Source organism: Triturus cristatus, chromosome 9, assembly GCF_964204655.1.
Source record: "Triturus cristatus chromosome 9, aTriCri1.1, whole genome shotgun sequence".
Classification (NCBI taxonomy): Eukaryota; Metazoa; Chordata; class Amphibia; order Caudata; family Salamandridae; genus Triturus; species Triturus cristatus.
In genome coordinates, this window is record NC_140592.1 from 1166320503 (window position 1) to 1166339509 (window position 19007).

Below are 19007 nucleotides of genomic sequence, written 5' to 3' on the forward strand. Positions count from 1 at the left end.
AGCGACCCACTTCTATGAATTTGAAGCAGTCTCCGAGAACCTACACGCTGTGTACTTCTTGTGACTTCTGTATCCCTGCAGTAAATAAACGCTGATCTCTGACGTCACTGGAAGTGTCCCGTGTCTCTGTGTCTTGTACGCCAGAACAGGTAACCTACGAAGGTTTCAGGTGTTGTCCCCTGGCACCGCTGGGTCTTAAGAAAACCCAGTCCTTCAGTGTCATCTGGGACAGACCAGCACCAAACGTAGGATTCGTGCGGTCTGTTGGTGGCCTTCCATGGATCGCCAGATTGATGATGCGGTCAAGAGTTGTCATTTGTTGCTCAAGTGACAAGAGTGTCAAAACAGTTACTCCTCCCACACAAGTTGTCGAGCTTCCCTGTAGACCATGGATGAAGTTGGCTGTCAACTTTTTTGGACCTTCCAATGCTTTACTCAACAGGTATAAGTTTGCTTTGGTTGTTGCTGACTACTACAGCAAGTGGTGGGAAGTACATTTTAAGGTTGAACCCAACACCCAGGAGGTTATCAAGTTCTTTCAAAATCTTTTTGCCAGGGAGGATTCCCCAAAGAATTAGTGTATGACAATGGGGTGCAATTTGTCTCAAGGGAAATGTGAGTTCCTTTCTCAATCTGGCATAGTGCTTCGTCGTGTGGCTCTTTATCACCCACAAGCAAATGGTTTTATTGAGCGCATGAATCAAATTTTAGTAGAGTGCGTGCAGTGGACTATTTCCAACAGGGTGGAGGTTAAAGATGCTGTGCAGAGCATGTTGTGGGCTCATCGCACCACTCCCTGTCAGGCTGTTGGGAAGAGTCCCTTTTGGCTGTTGCGTGGAAGAATGGCAGTATTTGGTATGTGTCCCGCTTGGATGAGGAAGTGGAGTTTGTGTTCTAAATCTGTTTCTACTCTTTCGGGAGTGGGAGGAGCTGTCTCACCGAGCAATAATTCCGTTCAGTCATCCTCTAGGAGTGTCAAGGAAGTGAAGAGTTGGTGCTCTAAGGTTCAGGTGGGTGATTGGGTGAAAATTAAGCTCCCCTATAGTGTTCCCAAAGGGTTGTCCAAGTTCGGTCCTCCTGTTCAAGTGGATTCCATTTCACGTTATGCAGTGAGAGTTAATGGCAAGAGCTGGTGGAATCTCTCGAGGATTTACAAGATTCCTGATCGTGGGTCAAAAATTGGGCCTGGAAGTTGGAGTAGACCGCTCAATTGGTGTGTCTGATCTTAGTGTTTCCAATTGCAAGGTTCCTGAGAGTCCTGCTACCAATTCTAATCTTTCAGTGAGTTCTACTCAAAATCTATATATGCGAAGGAGTGGTAGGAAAAGGGTTCCACCAAAGGTATGGATTTGTGATTTGCTTTCCTTCTATTCCTTGTTCTTTAAAGTATTTAATCTTTGGTGTTTCTTTTCTTTGCATGTTTTTTCCTTAGCTTTGTGCTAATATGTACCCTGTTTTATTATATGTACCTGTTATTAGTTTTCTCCCTTTTGCTTTTATTGGAAAGAAGGGAGATGTTGTAGTAATGCATTAACCTGTTTGCTTGCATTGTTAGTGTGGCTCCATGGTTACAGAATGTTCATGTTTGAACAGCCAGGGACTGGTATCCATTCCCTGGGAGCTGTTCAGATGAGCGGTCAACAAACTCTAGGTTTCCTCCACTTACCTTGTGTTGAGTGGTCACTTCACATGTCCTGAACATGGTCATGCTGTAGACCCCATATCTCCTTGGCCTCTTGTTTGAGCGAGCAGGTGTTGTGGAGCATGCATGCGAGTGTGGCGTGTTACGTGGATGGCGGTTGGTTTGTCTGAGCATGAGTTGGTGGCTGGTTTGTGTGAGTGTGAGCAAGTTGGGTGCAGCACGCTGTTGATGCAGGGGTGGTGGGTGCATGAGAGCTTGCAGGGGTCTCATGCGAATGCTCCCTCTGTGTGGTGCGATGCGGCAGCAGAGCGGTGGCAGAAGTTGAGAATGTGGAGGAGTATGGCAGGATATCGGCTGGTGGGGTGGACCGGGGTTCCTGGCGCTGCATGCAGGCCAGGCATCGTAGTTTCAGACAGGCTTGACTTTGGCGTCATTAAAAAGGATCACAAATCTTCTGGAGTTTAGGAAAATAGCTCAGTCTAAGTGAAATTAGATGGTGGTGGAAAATATATTTTCCAGCAGGATCAGTATCAATAAATGCTGCAAAGTGGGAGAAACATGAAGAAACAAAATTAATGTGGAGTTGTTTAATATATTAGTTGTGTTATTCGATTTGTAGGTAGGATTGCATATTTGCATTAACTAGCAGAACGTGTTTTTTCAGCTGACACTTTGATTCAGAACGGGTAAAGTAAGCCTCAAAATGCAGTCTGAAAGAGCTGTTGTGAGGTCTTGTTACAAGCTTCACCCTCGATGTGAATAAGTGGAACATCCAAATATATTTTCTAAAGGGCATTTTATCCTCTTCAGTCAGTTCGGTGTTCGACGAGGACACAATGACCCTGATCATTTGTGAAACTTGATTCGTCCTAATAAGAAACGGTTGGGCACCAGAGGGTCGGAGGGAGCAAGTTTAGAGACCGCACAGGATTGATTCCCCCATAGAAGTACATATAACACAACAGGAATCCTGGGGTCTAAAGGTAAAGGGAAATAGGTGGTATGTGGGGTGAGGAGAGAAAGCCTAATGTACGTAGTGAAAATGGAGGAAGCTCCAATACCAAGGTCATGTAATCACCGAGGGTAGAACCCCATCACATGGGATTTTCATCCCAAAGAAAATCTCAAAATCTCCCAGGGCAGGCAGCGCCCTTATGTGAGATGTGAGTCCTTTGTGCTATGATTGATATGCACCAAACAATGGAATAAATCAAAAATGAGCCTAAAGTGAGTGGGGATTGCAGTGCTAGTAGTAGTGAAAAAAGTAGGTGTATTAAAACTAGTGACGGGACGGCCAGAGGACTTCTGTTAGACAATGCCGTCCCGATGTTAGATTAAAAAGAAGTGGGGGCAACACTAATCTAGTCTGATCAATGAAGCAACGTGAAAGAATGTGGTCGACATGTTTCAGCCATAACGCCTGACTAGGCTAGGCTTTCATCAGGACCTAGAAGCTACTGCAGGGAAAAAAAACGTGACAAAGGATATGGTATGCACCCTCAACTTGATTGTAGAGTGCAAGTCTCTTCAGCGAAACATACAGCACCTAGATAACAGATAAAGAGGAGACAGTGTGGAAATAGAACCAATATGCTCAGTCGTGATAAATAGGAAAAATGTATAAATATAGACTTGAAGCATGGTCCAACTCACCCGATCAAACTGGGTGGTAAGAGGACCTCCACCTGGCAACCGCTCAGGAAGGAACACCGCTCTGGAATGGAAATGTAAGGACTGGTGAAGGGACTTTGCAAAAATTGAGCAAGTGTCAAAGAGGTGGGAAAAACAGCTGAAAACTAGGGAGAACTGCCCGGGGCAGAGTCTGCACACAAAATGAGCTCGGTGAGATCATTGTGACAATTAAAACAAGGCTGCAAAAGGGCAGATAGTCAGAGTGATCACGGATAATGCAGATCCGTACAGAGGCAGACCAAGATTGAGGCGAGGAAATACCATGCTAAAAGATAAGCGCCTTGAATGAACGCAAACACCGACAGCGTAGGAGCCTACCTGTCCGTCGGGGAACCAGGCTGGAATGAGCCTGCAGCCGGAGGTCCCGTGTGATTGGACGGAGGCGGAAGAAATGAAAAAACTGCCGGTGGAAGGGGCCAATGGCGTGGCAGGTGTAGTACACATGCTGGAGTGGGAGCCAATACAAAACGCTGTCACACGCAACTGGCTGTTGATGGAAATGACAGGGCAGGAATGACGCTGTCAAAATATCGCTGACTCGATACACCTGGGGAGTCAGGGAGATGACGCGGTGCGCTTGAGGAATGCGGAAGCCGCCGTCAGATATAGAATGACGGCTCTCAAGGCACGTGTTGCTCTGAAAGGTGCGAGTCATCTTGGGGAATACGGGCGGAAGTAAAGAACACCAAAAAAAAAAAAAAAAAAAAAAATGCTTGTGTGTAATGTCCCAGGGAGGCCACGGGCTGTGGGGCAGACGGTTATGGAACAAAAATCACGGCCAAAGGTGTAAACGCCAGTGGATGCGGGGGGAAGAAAGCAAGGATATGATGTGGGCTGGATCACGAGTGTCCCACTCAGAAGTATGAAACAAGGTCAAAAGGACAGGCTAAGTGCGTTTATAACGATAGCCAAGGGATATCGTCATTAAGTCCCCGAACATGTGTTTGTAGTTTATACACCCACCTCTGCTCTCGTTTAAAAAGGAAAGCGGAGCTGTCTGTAAGGTGTGGTGGTATGTGGGGTTTGTCAATGACGGTCCAATGTAAGTCATCAGGGGCATGTTTAACCTCCAAAAAGTGGTTAGTAAGTTTGGTGGAGGTGCGGCCACACCGTATCGTGCTCTTGTGTTCCAGAATACGGGTTTTAATACGGCGGGTGGTCATGCCGATGTATCTCAACTCGCAAGGGCAGGTGATCAAATAGATCAGATGGGAGCTGTTGCAGTTCGTATGGCTCCTCAAAATCCAGGGTCGGCCAGTGCCAATGTCAATCTCCTTGGTCACAGAGGTAAGGCTGCATGCAGCACAAGAACCGCAAGGGTAATGGCCCACAACTGGAGGGAGACCCCACAAGGTAGGTTGGGTGCATCTCTGATTAATGCGTGGGCGGGTATGTACCAATTGGTCCCTGATATTGCTGCTGCGTTTAAACGCAAAAAGGGGTTGGGGTAGCCCAACCTCACCTATATTAAGAATCTTCCAATTGGAAAGAATGATTTTCTTGAGTTTATTGGAAAATTGGCAATAGGTGTGGACACACGTGAGTCTGTTTTCGGATGCTTTAGGAGTCTTGGGTTCTAACAGAGCCTCTCGGTTGTTGTTAGCAGCTCGTTTAGAAGCCCTCCGAATGAGATGTTTAGGGTAGTCTCTAGCCTGCAATTGCTTAGAGAGATTGTTGGCGTGTTCCTTGTATTTGTCGCTAGAGGAACAATTCCGTTTAAGGCGCAGGAATTGGCCGAAGGGCAGATTGTCACGCAGAGCTCGTGGGTGAAAGCTGTCATACTTTAAAAGAGCGTTCACCGCCATGGGCTTTCTGTATAGCTCAGTGCCCAAATGCCCTTCCGATGGGGTGATGAGGATGTCGAGAAAGGGTAAGTGAGTCTTGGAGTACTCGCAAGTGAATTTCAAAAAGGGGTCACAGTTGTTGAGCCAGTCTTTGAAGGCCAAGAGGGAGGACAGGGATCCCTGCCACAGCACAAACACATCATCTATGTACCTCTTCCAAATCGTGATGTGATCCCTATATGGGTTGGTAGTATTGAGGACATGTTGTTCTTCAAAAACATGAACGTACAGGTTCGCCAGGCTGGGAGCAAAAATGCTCCCCATTGATGTACCTGATACTTGCAAGAATAGCTGGTCCTCGAATTGGAAGAAGTTCTCTTTCATTGCAAGTCTGGCACATGACATGATGAAAGAGACTGGAGTAATGGAGTCAGGAGGATCTGCAAGCAGGAGAGATTCAATGACAGATAAAGTTTCATCCTGCGGGATACAAGTGTACAGCGACTCCACATCAAATGATACAAGAAAGTCAGTAGTGCAATCAAAGGACAAATCCGTAAGGAGGATGAGAATATCCTTGGTGTCCTTGAGGTAGGTAGGCATCTTCGACACTAAGGGACGAAGGAAATGGTCAGTAAAAGCCGACAGGGGTTCCAGTAAGGACCCCAGCCCTGAGATGATAGGGCGGCCAGGGGGAGGGTGCACCTTCTTGTGTACCTTGGGTAAAATGTAGAAGTACGGTATAGTGGCAGTGGAATTAACCAGGTATTGTGCTTCATTAGAAGTGATCCAGCCGTTGGCACTGGCTTCATTGACTAAGATCCGGATCGTCTGAAGTAGACGGGTGGTGGGATCTTCGGCAAGGGGTTGATAGAAATTGGTGTTACCCAACTGTCTTAAACATTCAGAACGGTAGGCAGTGGTGTCCATCAAGACAGTGGCGCCACCCTTGTCTGCTGGTTTGATAATTATGGTATCATCAGAAGTGAGGGAGTTTAATGCCAGGCGTTCTGACTTGGTGAGGTTCTGATATTGGCGGTTAGTGGAGCCGCTGAAGGAAGATACTTGAGAGGTCACTGCTTTCTCGAAGGTGAGAACCTGTGGAGGAATTTGGCTTGGCAAAGGATTAAAAGAGGATTTAATTCGTAAGCCCGTGTTCAAGTCATGATCGCTCGGCGAGCTGAGGGATTCTGCTCTGAAGAAGAAATTCAAACGAATTTTCCTAAAGAATTGGGCAAGTTCCTGGTGGATGGAGAACATGTCTCCTTTGAAGGACGGAACAAAGCCAAGACCTTTATTAAGAAGAGAGTTCTCGTCAGCTGTGAGGATTCTACTAGATAAATTAATAACTAGGTCGCGCTCGTGCTCGGAGCGACTGGAGTGTTCCTCGGGTTCAATGGTAGATTCCCTTGTTGTTGGTCCTGCCATTGGACTTGGTTCCGTCTCCTTCCCCTGGATCGTCCTCGGCCAAACCCTAAAAAAGGCTGGTTAGAGTACATTTGTGGAGGCGGGGGATAGGGACAAGGTTGTCCAAAAGGAGGGGGTTGTCCAAATGGTGGAAACGGAGGGTAGTTGTAACCAGCATGCGGCCACCAATGGGAAGGGTGCATGTGGTTGGGTGTACCCCTCTGGTTTCTCCTGTTTGCACCGCCTCTCCTTTTATTCCCTCTTTGTGAGGATTCTTCGCCTGAGGCAGTGTCTGATCCACTGGACCAATCATCACTGCCCGATGTGGAGTAGTTAGACCCATACTTGCGGCCCTGTCGGTTGAATTGAGGCCTCAGGCGAAGAATCCTCACAAAGAGGGAATAAAAGGAGAGGCGGTGCAAACAGGAGAAACCAGAGGGGTACACCCAACCACATGCACCCTTCCCATTGGTGGCCGCATGCTGGTTACAACTACGCTCCGTTTCCACCATTTGGACAACCCCCTCCTTTTGGACAACCTTGTCCCTATCCCCCGCCTCCACAAATGTACTCTAACCAGCCTTTTTTAGGGTTTGGCCGAGGACGATCCAGGGGAAGGAGACAGAACCAAGTCCAATGGCAGGACCAACAACAAGGGAATCTACCATTGAACCCGAGGAACACTCCAGTCGCTCCGAGCACGAGCGCGACCTAGTTATTAATTTATCTAGTAGAATCCTCACAGCTGACGAGAACTCTCTTCTTAATAAAGGTCTTGGCTTTGTTCCGTCCTTCAAAGGAGACATGTTCTCCATCCACCAGGAACTTGCCCAATTCTTTAGGAAAATTCGTTTGAATTTCTTCTTCAGAGCAGAATCCCTCAGCTCGCCGAGCGATCATGACTTGAACACGGGCTTACGAATTAAATCCTCTTTTAATCCTTTGTCAAGCCAAATTCCTCCACAGGTTCTCACCTTCGAGAAAGCAGTGACCTCTCAAGTATCTTCCTTCAGCGGCTCCACTAACCGCCAATATCAGAACCTCACCAAGTCAGAACGCCTGGCATTAAACTCCCTCACTTCTGATGATACCATAATTATCAAACCAGCAGACAAGGGTGGCGCCACTGTCTTGATGGACACCACTGCCTACCGTTCTGAATGTTTAAGACAGTTGGGTAACACCAATTTCTATCAACCCCTTGCCGAAGATCCCACCACCCGTCTACTTCAGACGATCCGGATCTTAGTCAATGAAGCCAGTGCCAACGGCTGGATCACTTCTAATGAAGCACAATACCTGGTTAATTCCACTGCCACTATACCGTACTTCTACATTTTACCCAAGGTACACAAGAAGGTGCACCCTCCCCCTGGCCGCCCTATCATCTCAGGGCTGGGGTCCTTACTGGAACCCCTGTCGGCTTTTACTGACCATTTCCTTCGTCCCTTAGTGTCTAAGATGCCTACCTACCTCAAGGACACCAAGGATATTCTCATCCTCCTTACGGATTTGTCCTTTGATTGCACTACTGACTTTCTTGTATCATTTGATGTGGAGTCGCTGTACACTTGTATCCCGCAGGATGAAACTTTATCTGTCATTGAATCTCTCCTGCTTGCAGATCCTCCTGACTCCATTACTCCAGTCTCTTTCATCATGTCATGTGCCAGACTTGCAATGAAAGAGAACTTCTTCCAATTCGAGGACCAGCTATTCTTGCAAGTATCAGGTACATCAATGGGGAGCATTTTTGCTCCCAGCCTGGCGAACCTGTACGTTCATGTTTTTGAAGAACAACATGTCCTCAATACTACCAACCCATATAGGGATCACATCACGATTTGGAAGAGGTACATAGATGATGTGTTTGTGCTGTGGCAGGGATCCCTGTCCTCCCTCTTGGCCTTCAAAGACTGGCTCAACAACTGTGACCCCTTTTTGAAATTCACTTGCGAGTACTCCAAGACTCACTTACCCTTTCTCGACATCCTCATCACCCCATCGGAAGGGCATTTGGGCACTGAGCTATACAGAAAGCCCATGGCGGTGAACGCTCTTTTAAAGTATGACAGCTTTCACCCACGAGCTCTGCGTGACAATCTGCCCTTCGGCCAATTCCTGCGCCTTAAACGGAATTGTTCCTCTAGCGACAAATACAAGGAACACGCCAACAATCTCTCTAAGCAATTGCAGGCTAGAGACTACCCTAAACATCTCATTCGGAGGGCTTCTAAACGAGCTGCTAACAACAACCGAGAGGCTCTGTTAGAACCCAAGACTCCTAAAGCATCCGAAAACAGACTCACGTGTGTCCACACCTATTGCCAATTTTCCAATAAACTCAAGAAAATCATTCTTTCCAATTGGAAGATTCTTAATATAGGTGAGGTTGGGCTACCCCAACCCCTTTTTGCGTTTAAACGCAGCAGCAATATCAGGGACCAATTGGTACATACCCGCCCACGCATTAATCAGAGATGCACCCAACCTACCTTGTGGGGTCTCCCTCCAGTTGTGGGCCATTACCCTTGCGGTTCTTGTGCTGCATGCAGCCTTACCTCTGTGACCAAGGAGATTGACATTGGCACTGGCCGACCCTGGATTTTGAGGAGCCATACGAACTGCAACAGCTCCCATCTGATCTATTTGATCACCTGCCCTTGCGAGTTGAGATACATCGGCATGACCACCCGCCGTATTAAAACCCGTATTCTGGAACACAAGAGCACGATACGGTGTGGCCGCACCTCCACCAAACTTACTAACCACTTTTTGGAGGTTAAACATGCCCCTGATGACTTACATTGGACCGTCATTGACAAACCCCACATACCACCACACCTTACAGACAGCTCCGCTTTCCTTTTTAAACGAGAGCAGAGGTGGGTGTATAAACTACAAACACATGTTCGGGGACTTAATGACGATATCCCTTGGCTATCGTTATAAACGCACTTAGCCTGTCCTTTTGACCTTGTTTCATACTTCTGAGTGGGACACTCGTGATCCAGCCCACATCATATCCTTGCTTTCTTCCCCCCGCATCCACTGGCGTTTACACCTTTGGCCGTGATTTTTGTTCCATAACCGTCTGCCCCACAGCCCGTGGCCTCCCTGGGACATTACACACAAGCATTTTTTTTTTTTTTTTTTTGGTGTTCTTTACTTCCGCCCGTATTCCCCAAGATGACTCGCACCTTTCAGAGCAACACGTGCCTTGAGAGCCGTCATTCTATATCTGACGGCGGCTTCCGCATTCCTCAAGCGCACCGCGTCATCTCCCTGACTCCCCAGGTGTATCGAGTCAGCGATATTTTGACAGCGTCATTCCTGCCCTGTCATTTCCATCAACAGCCAGTTGCGTGTGACAGCGTTTTGTATTGGCTCCCACTCCAGCATGTGTACTACACCTGCCACGCCATTGGCCCCTTCCACCGGCAGTTTTTTCATTTCTTCCGCCTCCGTCCAATCACACGGGACCTCCGGCTGCAGGCTCATTCCAGCCTGGTTCCCCGACGGACAGGTAGGCTCCTACGCTGTCGGTGTTTGCGTTCATTCAAGGCGCTTATCTTTTAGCATGGTATTTCCTCGCCTCAATCTTGGTCTGCCTCTGTACGGATCTGCATTATCCGTGATCACTCTGACTATCTGCCCTTTTGCAGCCTTGTTTTAATTGTCACAATGATCTCACCGAGCTCATTTTGTGTGCAGACTCTGCCCCGGGCAGTTCTCCCTAGTTTTCAGCTGTTTTTCCCACCTCTTTGACACTTGCTCAATTTTTGCAAAGTCCCTTCACCAGTCCTTACATTTCCATTCCAGAGCGGTGTTCCTTCCTGAGCGGTTGCCAGGTGGAGGTCCTCTTACCACCCAGTTTGATCGGGTGAGTTGGACCATGCTTCAAGTCTATATTTATACATTTTTCCTATTTATCACGACTGAGCATATTGGTTCTATTTCCACACTGTCTCCTCTTTATCTGTTATCTAGGTGCTGTATGTTTCGCTGAAGAGACTTGCACTCTACAATCAAGTTGAGGGTGCATACCATATCCTTTGTCACGTTTTTTTTCCCTGCAGTAGCTTCTAGGTCCTGATGAAAGCCTAGCCTAGTCAGGCGTTATGGCTGAAACATGTCGACCACATTCTTTCACGTTGCTTCATTGATCAGACTAGATTAGTGTTGCCCCCACTTCTTTTTAATCTAACATCGGGACGGCATTGTCTAACAGAAGTCCTCTGGCCGTCCCGTCACTAGTTTTAATACACCTACTTTTTTCACTACTACTAGCACTGCAATCCCCACTCACTTTAGGCTCATTTTTGATTTATTCCATTGTTTGGTGCATATCAATCATAGCACAAAGGACTCACATCTCACATAAGGGCGCTGCCTGCCCTGGGAGATTTTGAGATTTTCTTTGGGATGAAAATCCCATGTGATGGGGTTCTACCCTCGGTGATTACATGACCTTGGTATTGGAGCTTCCTCCATTTTCACTACGTACATTAGGCTTTCTCTCCTCACCCCACATACCACCTATTTCCCTTTACCTTTAGACCCCAGGATTCCTGTTGTGTTATATAAACTTGATTCGTCAACAGGGAGAACAGGAAACATGAGAAATACATGATGTGGAATTAATAATGACAATGTTTTCATTGTACGTTACGTTGACCATGAAAACCTCCCTCTCAAAGATGACATCAGAACAAAATGACAGCAGCAACCCTGACATTTACCCTTACACCATTGATACTTTTATTTATACTTCTTACCCTAAGGTTCATTTAAATTCTGTCCCCATTTACCTTATGTTTTTAGCTATTTTCCAGTGCTTATGCCATTGACATAGAAAACATACACAAAGGTGGGCATAGGGTGACTTCTCTTCAGCCATTTGGTAGCCCAGTGTCTTTTTATTTTATTTATTTTGAAGCTTTTATATAGCGCTAGCTTCACCCAAAGGTATCAGAGCGCTTTACATTTGCGTGGTTCTAAACAAAAAGCAACAATTGTTATGAGATAAACAAATTATAAAAGGTAGTCAAAAAGAGTAAGAAGAAACATTTTGAGTACGTCGTGAGATAGGGAAGGAGAAGATAGACAGAACCAATTAAAAGAACAAATATGTCGTTATATAATAACAATTTTACAGTATACCAAGGAGGTTTCGGAGGGCATAGTAGGGCGGGGGGAATTGGGTAGGAGAAGAGGGGAGGGATGGGAAAAATGGGCTGGGAGGGGAGAGGGGTGTGGATGGTGTCAGGAGGGGGTGTGTGTAGGTGCGAGATGGAGGAGGAGAGGAAGGAAAGTAGTCGGTACGGAGAGCAAGGAATTAAGTCCCCCAGTATTTAGCGAGAAGGTGTATTTTAAGGTCTCTTTTGAAGCTGACATGAGAGAGGTTACATCGAAGGTCTTTGGGGAGGGCGTTCCAGATGTTGGGGGCCTTGCCAGAGAAGGAGCGGGATTGGGAGGCCTTTTTTTTTAGTAGTGGGGGTATGAGGAGAAGAGAGTTGGTGATTCTCAACGTTCGGGCGCAGTCAGCTTTATTGAGTTTGGTTGAGAGGTAGAGTGGAGTCTTTTTTTAAGTTTAAAGTTTATTAAAGGAAAAGTTGAAGAAAAACATAAGAAAAAACATTATATAAGTGAAATACAATCTTAGAGAAGCATAAAATTAAAAACTTATTTCTAATAATCAAAAAGGGAAATAGAGGGGAGGGAGGGAGAAATCAATGTACCTATTGCAATAATTCTTTATAACAATAAGAAGAAAGGCAATATCTAAAATCTTAATCTCTTACTCAAATACAAAGACATTAATAACATTATAATCATAAATTATAAAAGAAACAAAGGAGTAATACTAAAATTATATCGAAAAAACCTAGGTATAAAGACAACAAGTAGTTCATGGAGGTTTTCTGACTTCATCAGGAAAATTAGCGGAGGATAAGGCTATATCAGTTAAATAAGTGGATAGAGGGAGCCAAAAGAGATCTCTTTTAATGGATAAGGATATGGGCGTGACATTGCTTGTATCCAGTCTATGGTGAAAACAAACAGCATTCCACCATGCTTTGAAAGTAACTCCATCACCACCCCCTTTTGTACTGCTTTGTTCGCCATAAGTTGGCAGAGTATGCTCAGACGTGAGTCCCTTGCTCACTTTGCCACTGGATTCAAGCAAGCATGGCTGAAGACGGCTGAAATGCCAGAAACCGGTCCTGGGAAGCTTATTTCCGGTCCAGGGAAGGCATGGCTTGGCAGTTCGGGCTGGACTGTCCCCATGAGGCACAGGGTCAGACTGATTTGCATATGGCCATGTCTGAACTGGGGTGGCAGAGTGGGCTAAAGAACGGTGATGGATTAAACCCAGATCTCTTGACTGGGTGTGAGTGTTTGATTGGTTCTGATGCTCCGTCCATCACCACCCCCTTTTGTACTGCTTTGAAAGTAACTTTGTCAGCTTGTTTCCAGTTAGAAGTTATTAAATGGAGGGCTATTGCTAATAATAAGTAAATTAAAGAGGGGCTAGTGGAAGAATGTGTCCAGGATGGTGATAAGGAACCTAAAAATACATTAGTGAGAGAGAAAGAAACGTGGGTTTTAAAAATTGTATTGATTTGGGACCAGACTAATAGCCAAAAACGGGAGAGGGAGGGGCAATCAAAAAGCATGTGTTTTACATCAGCTGGGACACAAGAGCAAGACCAACAGGCTGAAGAAGACTTTGCAGAGAAAGAAGCTAACTTCGCTGGGGTAAATAAAAGGCGTTTGTAGATAAAATAAAGAGTCTGAGAAGTATTAGCTGCTCTCGATGTCTTATGAATCTTGAGCCATAATCTATCCCAAAATGGTATAGACCAACATTCTGTTAGATCCTTTTCCCAAGCCAATTCAGCCTTCCCCTTGGCCCTGTCTGAGGAAAAGAATACATTTTTATATAAAGAAGAAGCAGAGGGGTTAGTATACAATAAAGGAAAAAGAATGGAGCATCATGTAGGGATGACGGGATCAGGAGATAAAGAAAGAAGGTATTGTGTGAGAGAAGGAAGGAGTGAGTCATATTGAGTTTTACAGGACGAAGGTAAGGAAAATTTTGATTGAAGAATTGAGAAGGATAAAGGAGCTTTATCATGTACTAACTGGGAAATCCAAATTACTCCCCTTAGTCTCCAAGTTTTCCAATAAAAAGTACGGCCTTTAATACGCAATAAGAGATTATGCCAAATGGGTTGCTGATCCAACGAGGAAAAAGAGGGGTACGAAGATGAAAGAAGAGGAGCTAGTATTTTACGTGTGTGGGAAATAACTTGAGAACGAAAAGAAGAAATATTATTAGTAAAAGCAAGAGATTCTTTAAATTGGAAAGGGGCTATAAAGTGTTGTTCTATGTCCAACCAAAGAGGAGGATGAACACATTGATCAGAAGAAAACCTGCGAGAGGATTGTTTTAGAGAAAAAGCATAATGGTAAGATTTAAAATCCGGAAACTTGAGACCTCCAGAATTCTTGTCAGCCTTGAGAGCGCTTAGAGCTATTCGAGGAGATTTGTTTTTCCAGAGGAATTTATTCAGCAAAGAGTCAATTTAAAAAAAAAGAAATCAGGAATATGCACTGGGATCATAGACCTAAGATAGAGAATTAACGGTGAGAGCATCATCTTGATGGAATCCAGCCGTCCCCACCAGGAGAGAAAGAGTGGGTGCCATCGGTCAATAGATTCAGATAAAAGTTTTAATAATATTATCAAAATTGCCCTTTAAAGTTTCTGGGATAGTCGAAGAGTACCATAAGCCTAAGTACTTTATTTTAGAGGTCTTCCAAGAGAAACCAGTGGAAATAAAATCTTGTTTTAAAAAGAAAATATTTAAGGGGCGAACCTCACATTTATCTGAATTAAGACGATAGCCAGATAAATGAGAAAAGGTATCAACTTGGGATAGAAAGACTGGAAGAGAGGTAGATGGATTCGAGCAATATAGAAGGATATCCTCAGCATAAACAGACATTTTAACGTGAGCAGTGTCCAGCGTAAAACCGGTAATACTAGTATCTAATCTAATTTTCGTTAAAAAGGGTTCCAGTGCTCTGATAAATAACAGAGGGGACAAAGGACAACCTTGACGAACTACTCTATAGAGAGAAAAATACTCAGAAGTTTTCCCATTGACAAAAATAGAAGCTTTAGGGCCAGAATAAAGTAAAGAAATAAGAGAAATCAATTTAACAGGGAAACCAATCCATTTTAGTGCCTGAAACATAAAATCCCAACCAATTCTGTCAAAAGCTTTCTCAGCATCAAGTGCTATCGCGGCAATAGGGTAATCGAGAGAGGCATCTTTACATAAAATGTTAAAGAAAACTCTGGAGTTATCTGAGGACAAACGACCCTTAACGAAACCTGATTGTTCTGGACCGATAAGGTTAGGTAAAACGGGATCAATATGGAGGGCAAGAATCTTTGCGGAAATCTTATAATCCAAATTAACTAGGGAGATCGGTCGGTAGTTTTTGCAAAAAGCGGGATCTTTGTTTTCTTTGGGAATTAAACCGATCACAGCTTCCTGAAAGGTTCCTAATGAGGATCCGTCATTAACAAAAAACTTATAAAGCAACAAGAGTTGGGGAAGTAATAAAGACGCGAAATGGGCATAAAACTCAATAGTAAAACCATCAGGGCCAGGTGCTTTTCCTCTTTTCAATACTGAAACGGCATGTGTAATTTCAGAGAGAGTGATGTCAGCTTCTAATGAAGAAAAATCCGTATTATAGGAGGCTGAAGTTGGTTGTTGCTCAGGCGTGTAAAGATTTTTGTAAAATGAGACAAACTCATTCAGGATATCATTATCTTTAAATAATGAGTCACCTACATTATTACGGATGGAATCTATTTTAGTCCTTTCGCGGCGGATCTTTAAATAATTAGCAAGTAGCTTTCCCATTTTATTTTGGCCTCCATAGTAACGGGCACTACTTTTTAAGAGATAGGAGGAGGCAGCTTCTGTGGATGATTGATTGAAAGAAATTTTTGCCTCAATAAGATTTTTTAGCGAAATTTCAGAATTGGAGCGATAATAACAATATTCAAGTTGTTTAATCTTTGCTAATAACTGAGCATTTTTGGCTTCAAAGAACTTTTTTTTCCGTGAAACAAAATTTATGATAAAACCTCTAGCCGCCGCTTTAAGAGTCCCAAATCATTACTGGAGAGGAGTCTGGGGTGGAATTAAGAGTAAAAAATTCAGAAGCAAAGGAGGTGAATTGGCTTGTGAAGTTAGGATCCGCTAATAATGCGTTATTAAATGCCACCTACCAGCATTAGGGGAAAAGGGTATCAGATCCAAATCCACAAAAACTGGGGCATGATCTGATATCAAAATAGAACCAATCTCAGCGTGAGAAACAAGTTGAGATAGGGGTTTACTGAGGAAAAGATAATCAATTTGGGATTGCGAATGATGAGAGGGAGAATAGAAACTATATTCCCGGGTATCCGGATTACAAAGCCTCCAGATGTCAATTAGAGCTTTACGACGTATGGCAGAAGTAAATTGTGTATGCATCTTAGTGTTGGCAAATTTTACAGAGGAAAGTCTATCTAAAATAGGGTCAAAAACCTGATTACAATCACCTCCAAAAATAACATAGTCGTCATCAAACATAAGAAGTTTATCAGAAATTTGAGTCCAAAACGTATTATCAATATGTACCGGTGCATAAACATTAAAGAGAACTAGAGGTATTTGATCAATAAGCAGTTTAACAATTACCCAACGACCTTCCAAGTCATTATCCTGATGAACAACTGAAAACCAATGCTTTTTATGGCATAGAATAGATGTCCCATTCTTCTTTCCTAAACTTGGGGAAGAAAAAACATGACCCACCCAACTTCTTTTCAATTTAAGAGCTTCAACATCTGACAGGTGAGTTTCTTGAATTAAAGCAATATCAGTATTCAATCTAGTTAGATGAGTTAACACACGTTGTCTTTTGATAGGATTGTTAACTCCTTTAACGTTCCAAGTTACAACTCTAAAGGAAATTCTTTAAAAAGAATATGCACAAATATTATAAAAGCAATGGCAAAATAAACTTATTGTTGAAAGAAAGAAATAAAGCAATTAATGAGAGAATAAAAAAGAGAAATGAGATTGAGAAAGGAGAGAAAGTCAATTTGAAGAAGGTAGTTTCAAAGAGAGAAGGTAGGAAAGAAGAAAGGCGAAGGGAAAAGGACAGGGAAACACAGAGAAGAGGACAAAAGACAATACAAAGAATTAATACAAAACAAACCATTGACGATGAAAAAGAAAATCAAAGAGACATACCACATAAAAACGTCGAGAATGGGGTGGATGGAACCACATGAGGAAGGTAGCACACCAGACCGAGTCCTCCACGAAGACGCAGCAGAGAGGGGCAATCCCCAGGCACAAGAGGAGAAATTCAAATAGGCATGAAACTGCATCTGAAAATATCAAACGAATAATAAAAATGATGAATCAAGCACATAACTTGACAAAACACAGAAAACATTTGGGATGAGAGTCAGAGATAAAACAGTGACCAACAGTGTTTATGCCACAAAAAATAATTAAACTCGAGGAGTGTCCATTGAATCAGCTCTACAAGTGTCTAGAAATTGTTGAAGAAGCGCTGGATCCTCATAGGACAATGTTTTATTATTATAAGTCACTTTGAAAAGGCATGGATGGAATAAGCCATAACGAGCATTCAAAGATCTGAGAGCAGGCCTCATCTCCAGAAACTTCTTCCGACGATCCGCAGTAACCTTGGCGTAATCCTGTGCAAAGAAAAGGGTTGAACCATTCCATGTAATCTTCCCTTTCTGTTTAGCTGCTTGAAGAACTTTAAGGAGGTCCGTGTATTCCAGAAAGTACAAAATTACCCCTCTAGGTTTTAATGAAGAGGAAGAAGTAGCAAATGAACGGGAGATTTGACCTAGGCGATGGGCTCGCTGAATATTCAAAGCTGTAAAAGTTGGAAGTCCAAGAAGAGCAAGTAGAAAAGATTGAAAAAAGGTTATAGGGTTCGACCCTTCAAGATTTTCCGCCAGTCTGTAAATACGCAGGTTATTGCGTCTGTTGCGATTTTCCAAATTTTCCACTTGTAGTTTAAGGTTCTGTATCTCTCTATGTAGAGAGGGGACTTGGTCAGTAACTACCTGAACAGAAGCGACTTTCTTTTCTAATTCGTCAACTTGTTGTGCAGTATGTGACCAATTGTCCTCCAAACTTTGAAGACGTAAATTCGTCTCTGCCATATATGGTTTAAGAGAGTGGATTTCGTCAAGTAAAAGTTCCATGGAAATAGTGGAAGAGGAAGTAGTGGGCGAAGGAGGGTTAGTTTTCACTCTTTTACCTGGCGTAGAGGCAGATGTGGAAGGAATTTTGGAAACCGTTTTGTTGCTTGAGCGTGAATTTGTGAGGAAGAGCCCTTTGTCGTAGAAGTATCCATTGTTGCGTCTTCCACATTATCTGATAGGACACTAAATGGGTAATGTCTTCCTGAGACCCATTGTTTGAATTTACTTGATGCAGGCCACTCCGAGCAGCACGAGACGTTGCCATTTTAAGAAAAGAGGAGATAAAAATTTCAGCGCACAAAGTGGTGAGTGGAAAACTGTAGTATTATTCACTACTTCAAAATAGGTACAGTAGACCAAACATAAGTCAATAAAGTGTGAAAGCCTGAGGTCGCTGAAAGAAAAGCATATATAGTTCTGTGAAAAGCATGTTGGCAATTCACCCCCTCAAAATAAATAAAAAGCAGGCAGAGGCAAGTACATAGGCAAAAATACGAGTTAGGAAAAAATAAACCGTGTTAGTTGGGCGGCAAAAAGCAAAAGAAAAGCCCTGTGAGCTAAATAACACCGTCCATGAGGAACATACAGGACGAGAGTAAATCAAAATGGCGGCCGCGTTTCACTTGCGGACTGCTCTGAAGAGAAAACGAAGAAAAAACGTCAAGAAGCGCTCACCCCGCAAGTTGCAGGCAATACATTTTAGGCAGCAGGCGTTCCGGCAAAGGTACCAGCAATTTCGGAGGTCATGCGTCGGAAAATAAAGCCTGGGGAAACTCCGTCGCGCTACGTGTCAGCGGAGCTCCTGAGAACGGCGGCCATCATCCTCGGCGCCTTAGCCACGCCCCTCCTAGAGTGGAGTCTTTTGATAGAGGTATTTGTGTGTAATGCAGGCAGTTTTATAGGAGGATCTGCCTTCGATGGGGAGCCATTTGAGGTCCTTGAGCAGGTGAGATATGGTCAAATCGTTTACAGTTAGTTGTTAGTCTGGCCGTCAGGTTGAGGACAGATTTGATGGGGGCAAGGTGGATTTTGGGAGTTCCAGAGAGAAGAGCATTTCCGTAGTCAATTTTTGATAGGACAAGAGATTGGATAACTAATTTGAAGTCTTCAGCTGGGATAAAAGGTTTGATTTTTTTTTTAGATGCCGGAG

The 19007-nt window shown here is 44.0% G+C and overlaps 1 protein-coding gene across 1 annotated transcript in view; it reads left to right on the top strand.

The window, feature by feature from the left end:
- Positions 1-19007, top strand: part of RAD51B (RAD51 paralog B) — a 2869137-nt gene that overhangs the window by 1479830 nt on the left and 1370300 nt on the right. The window lies entirely within an intron of this gene.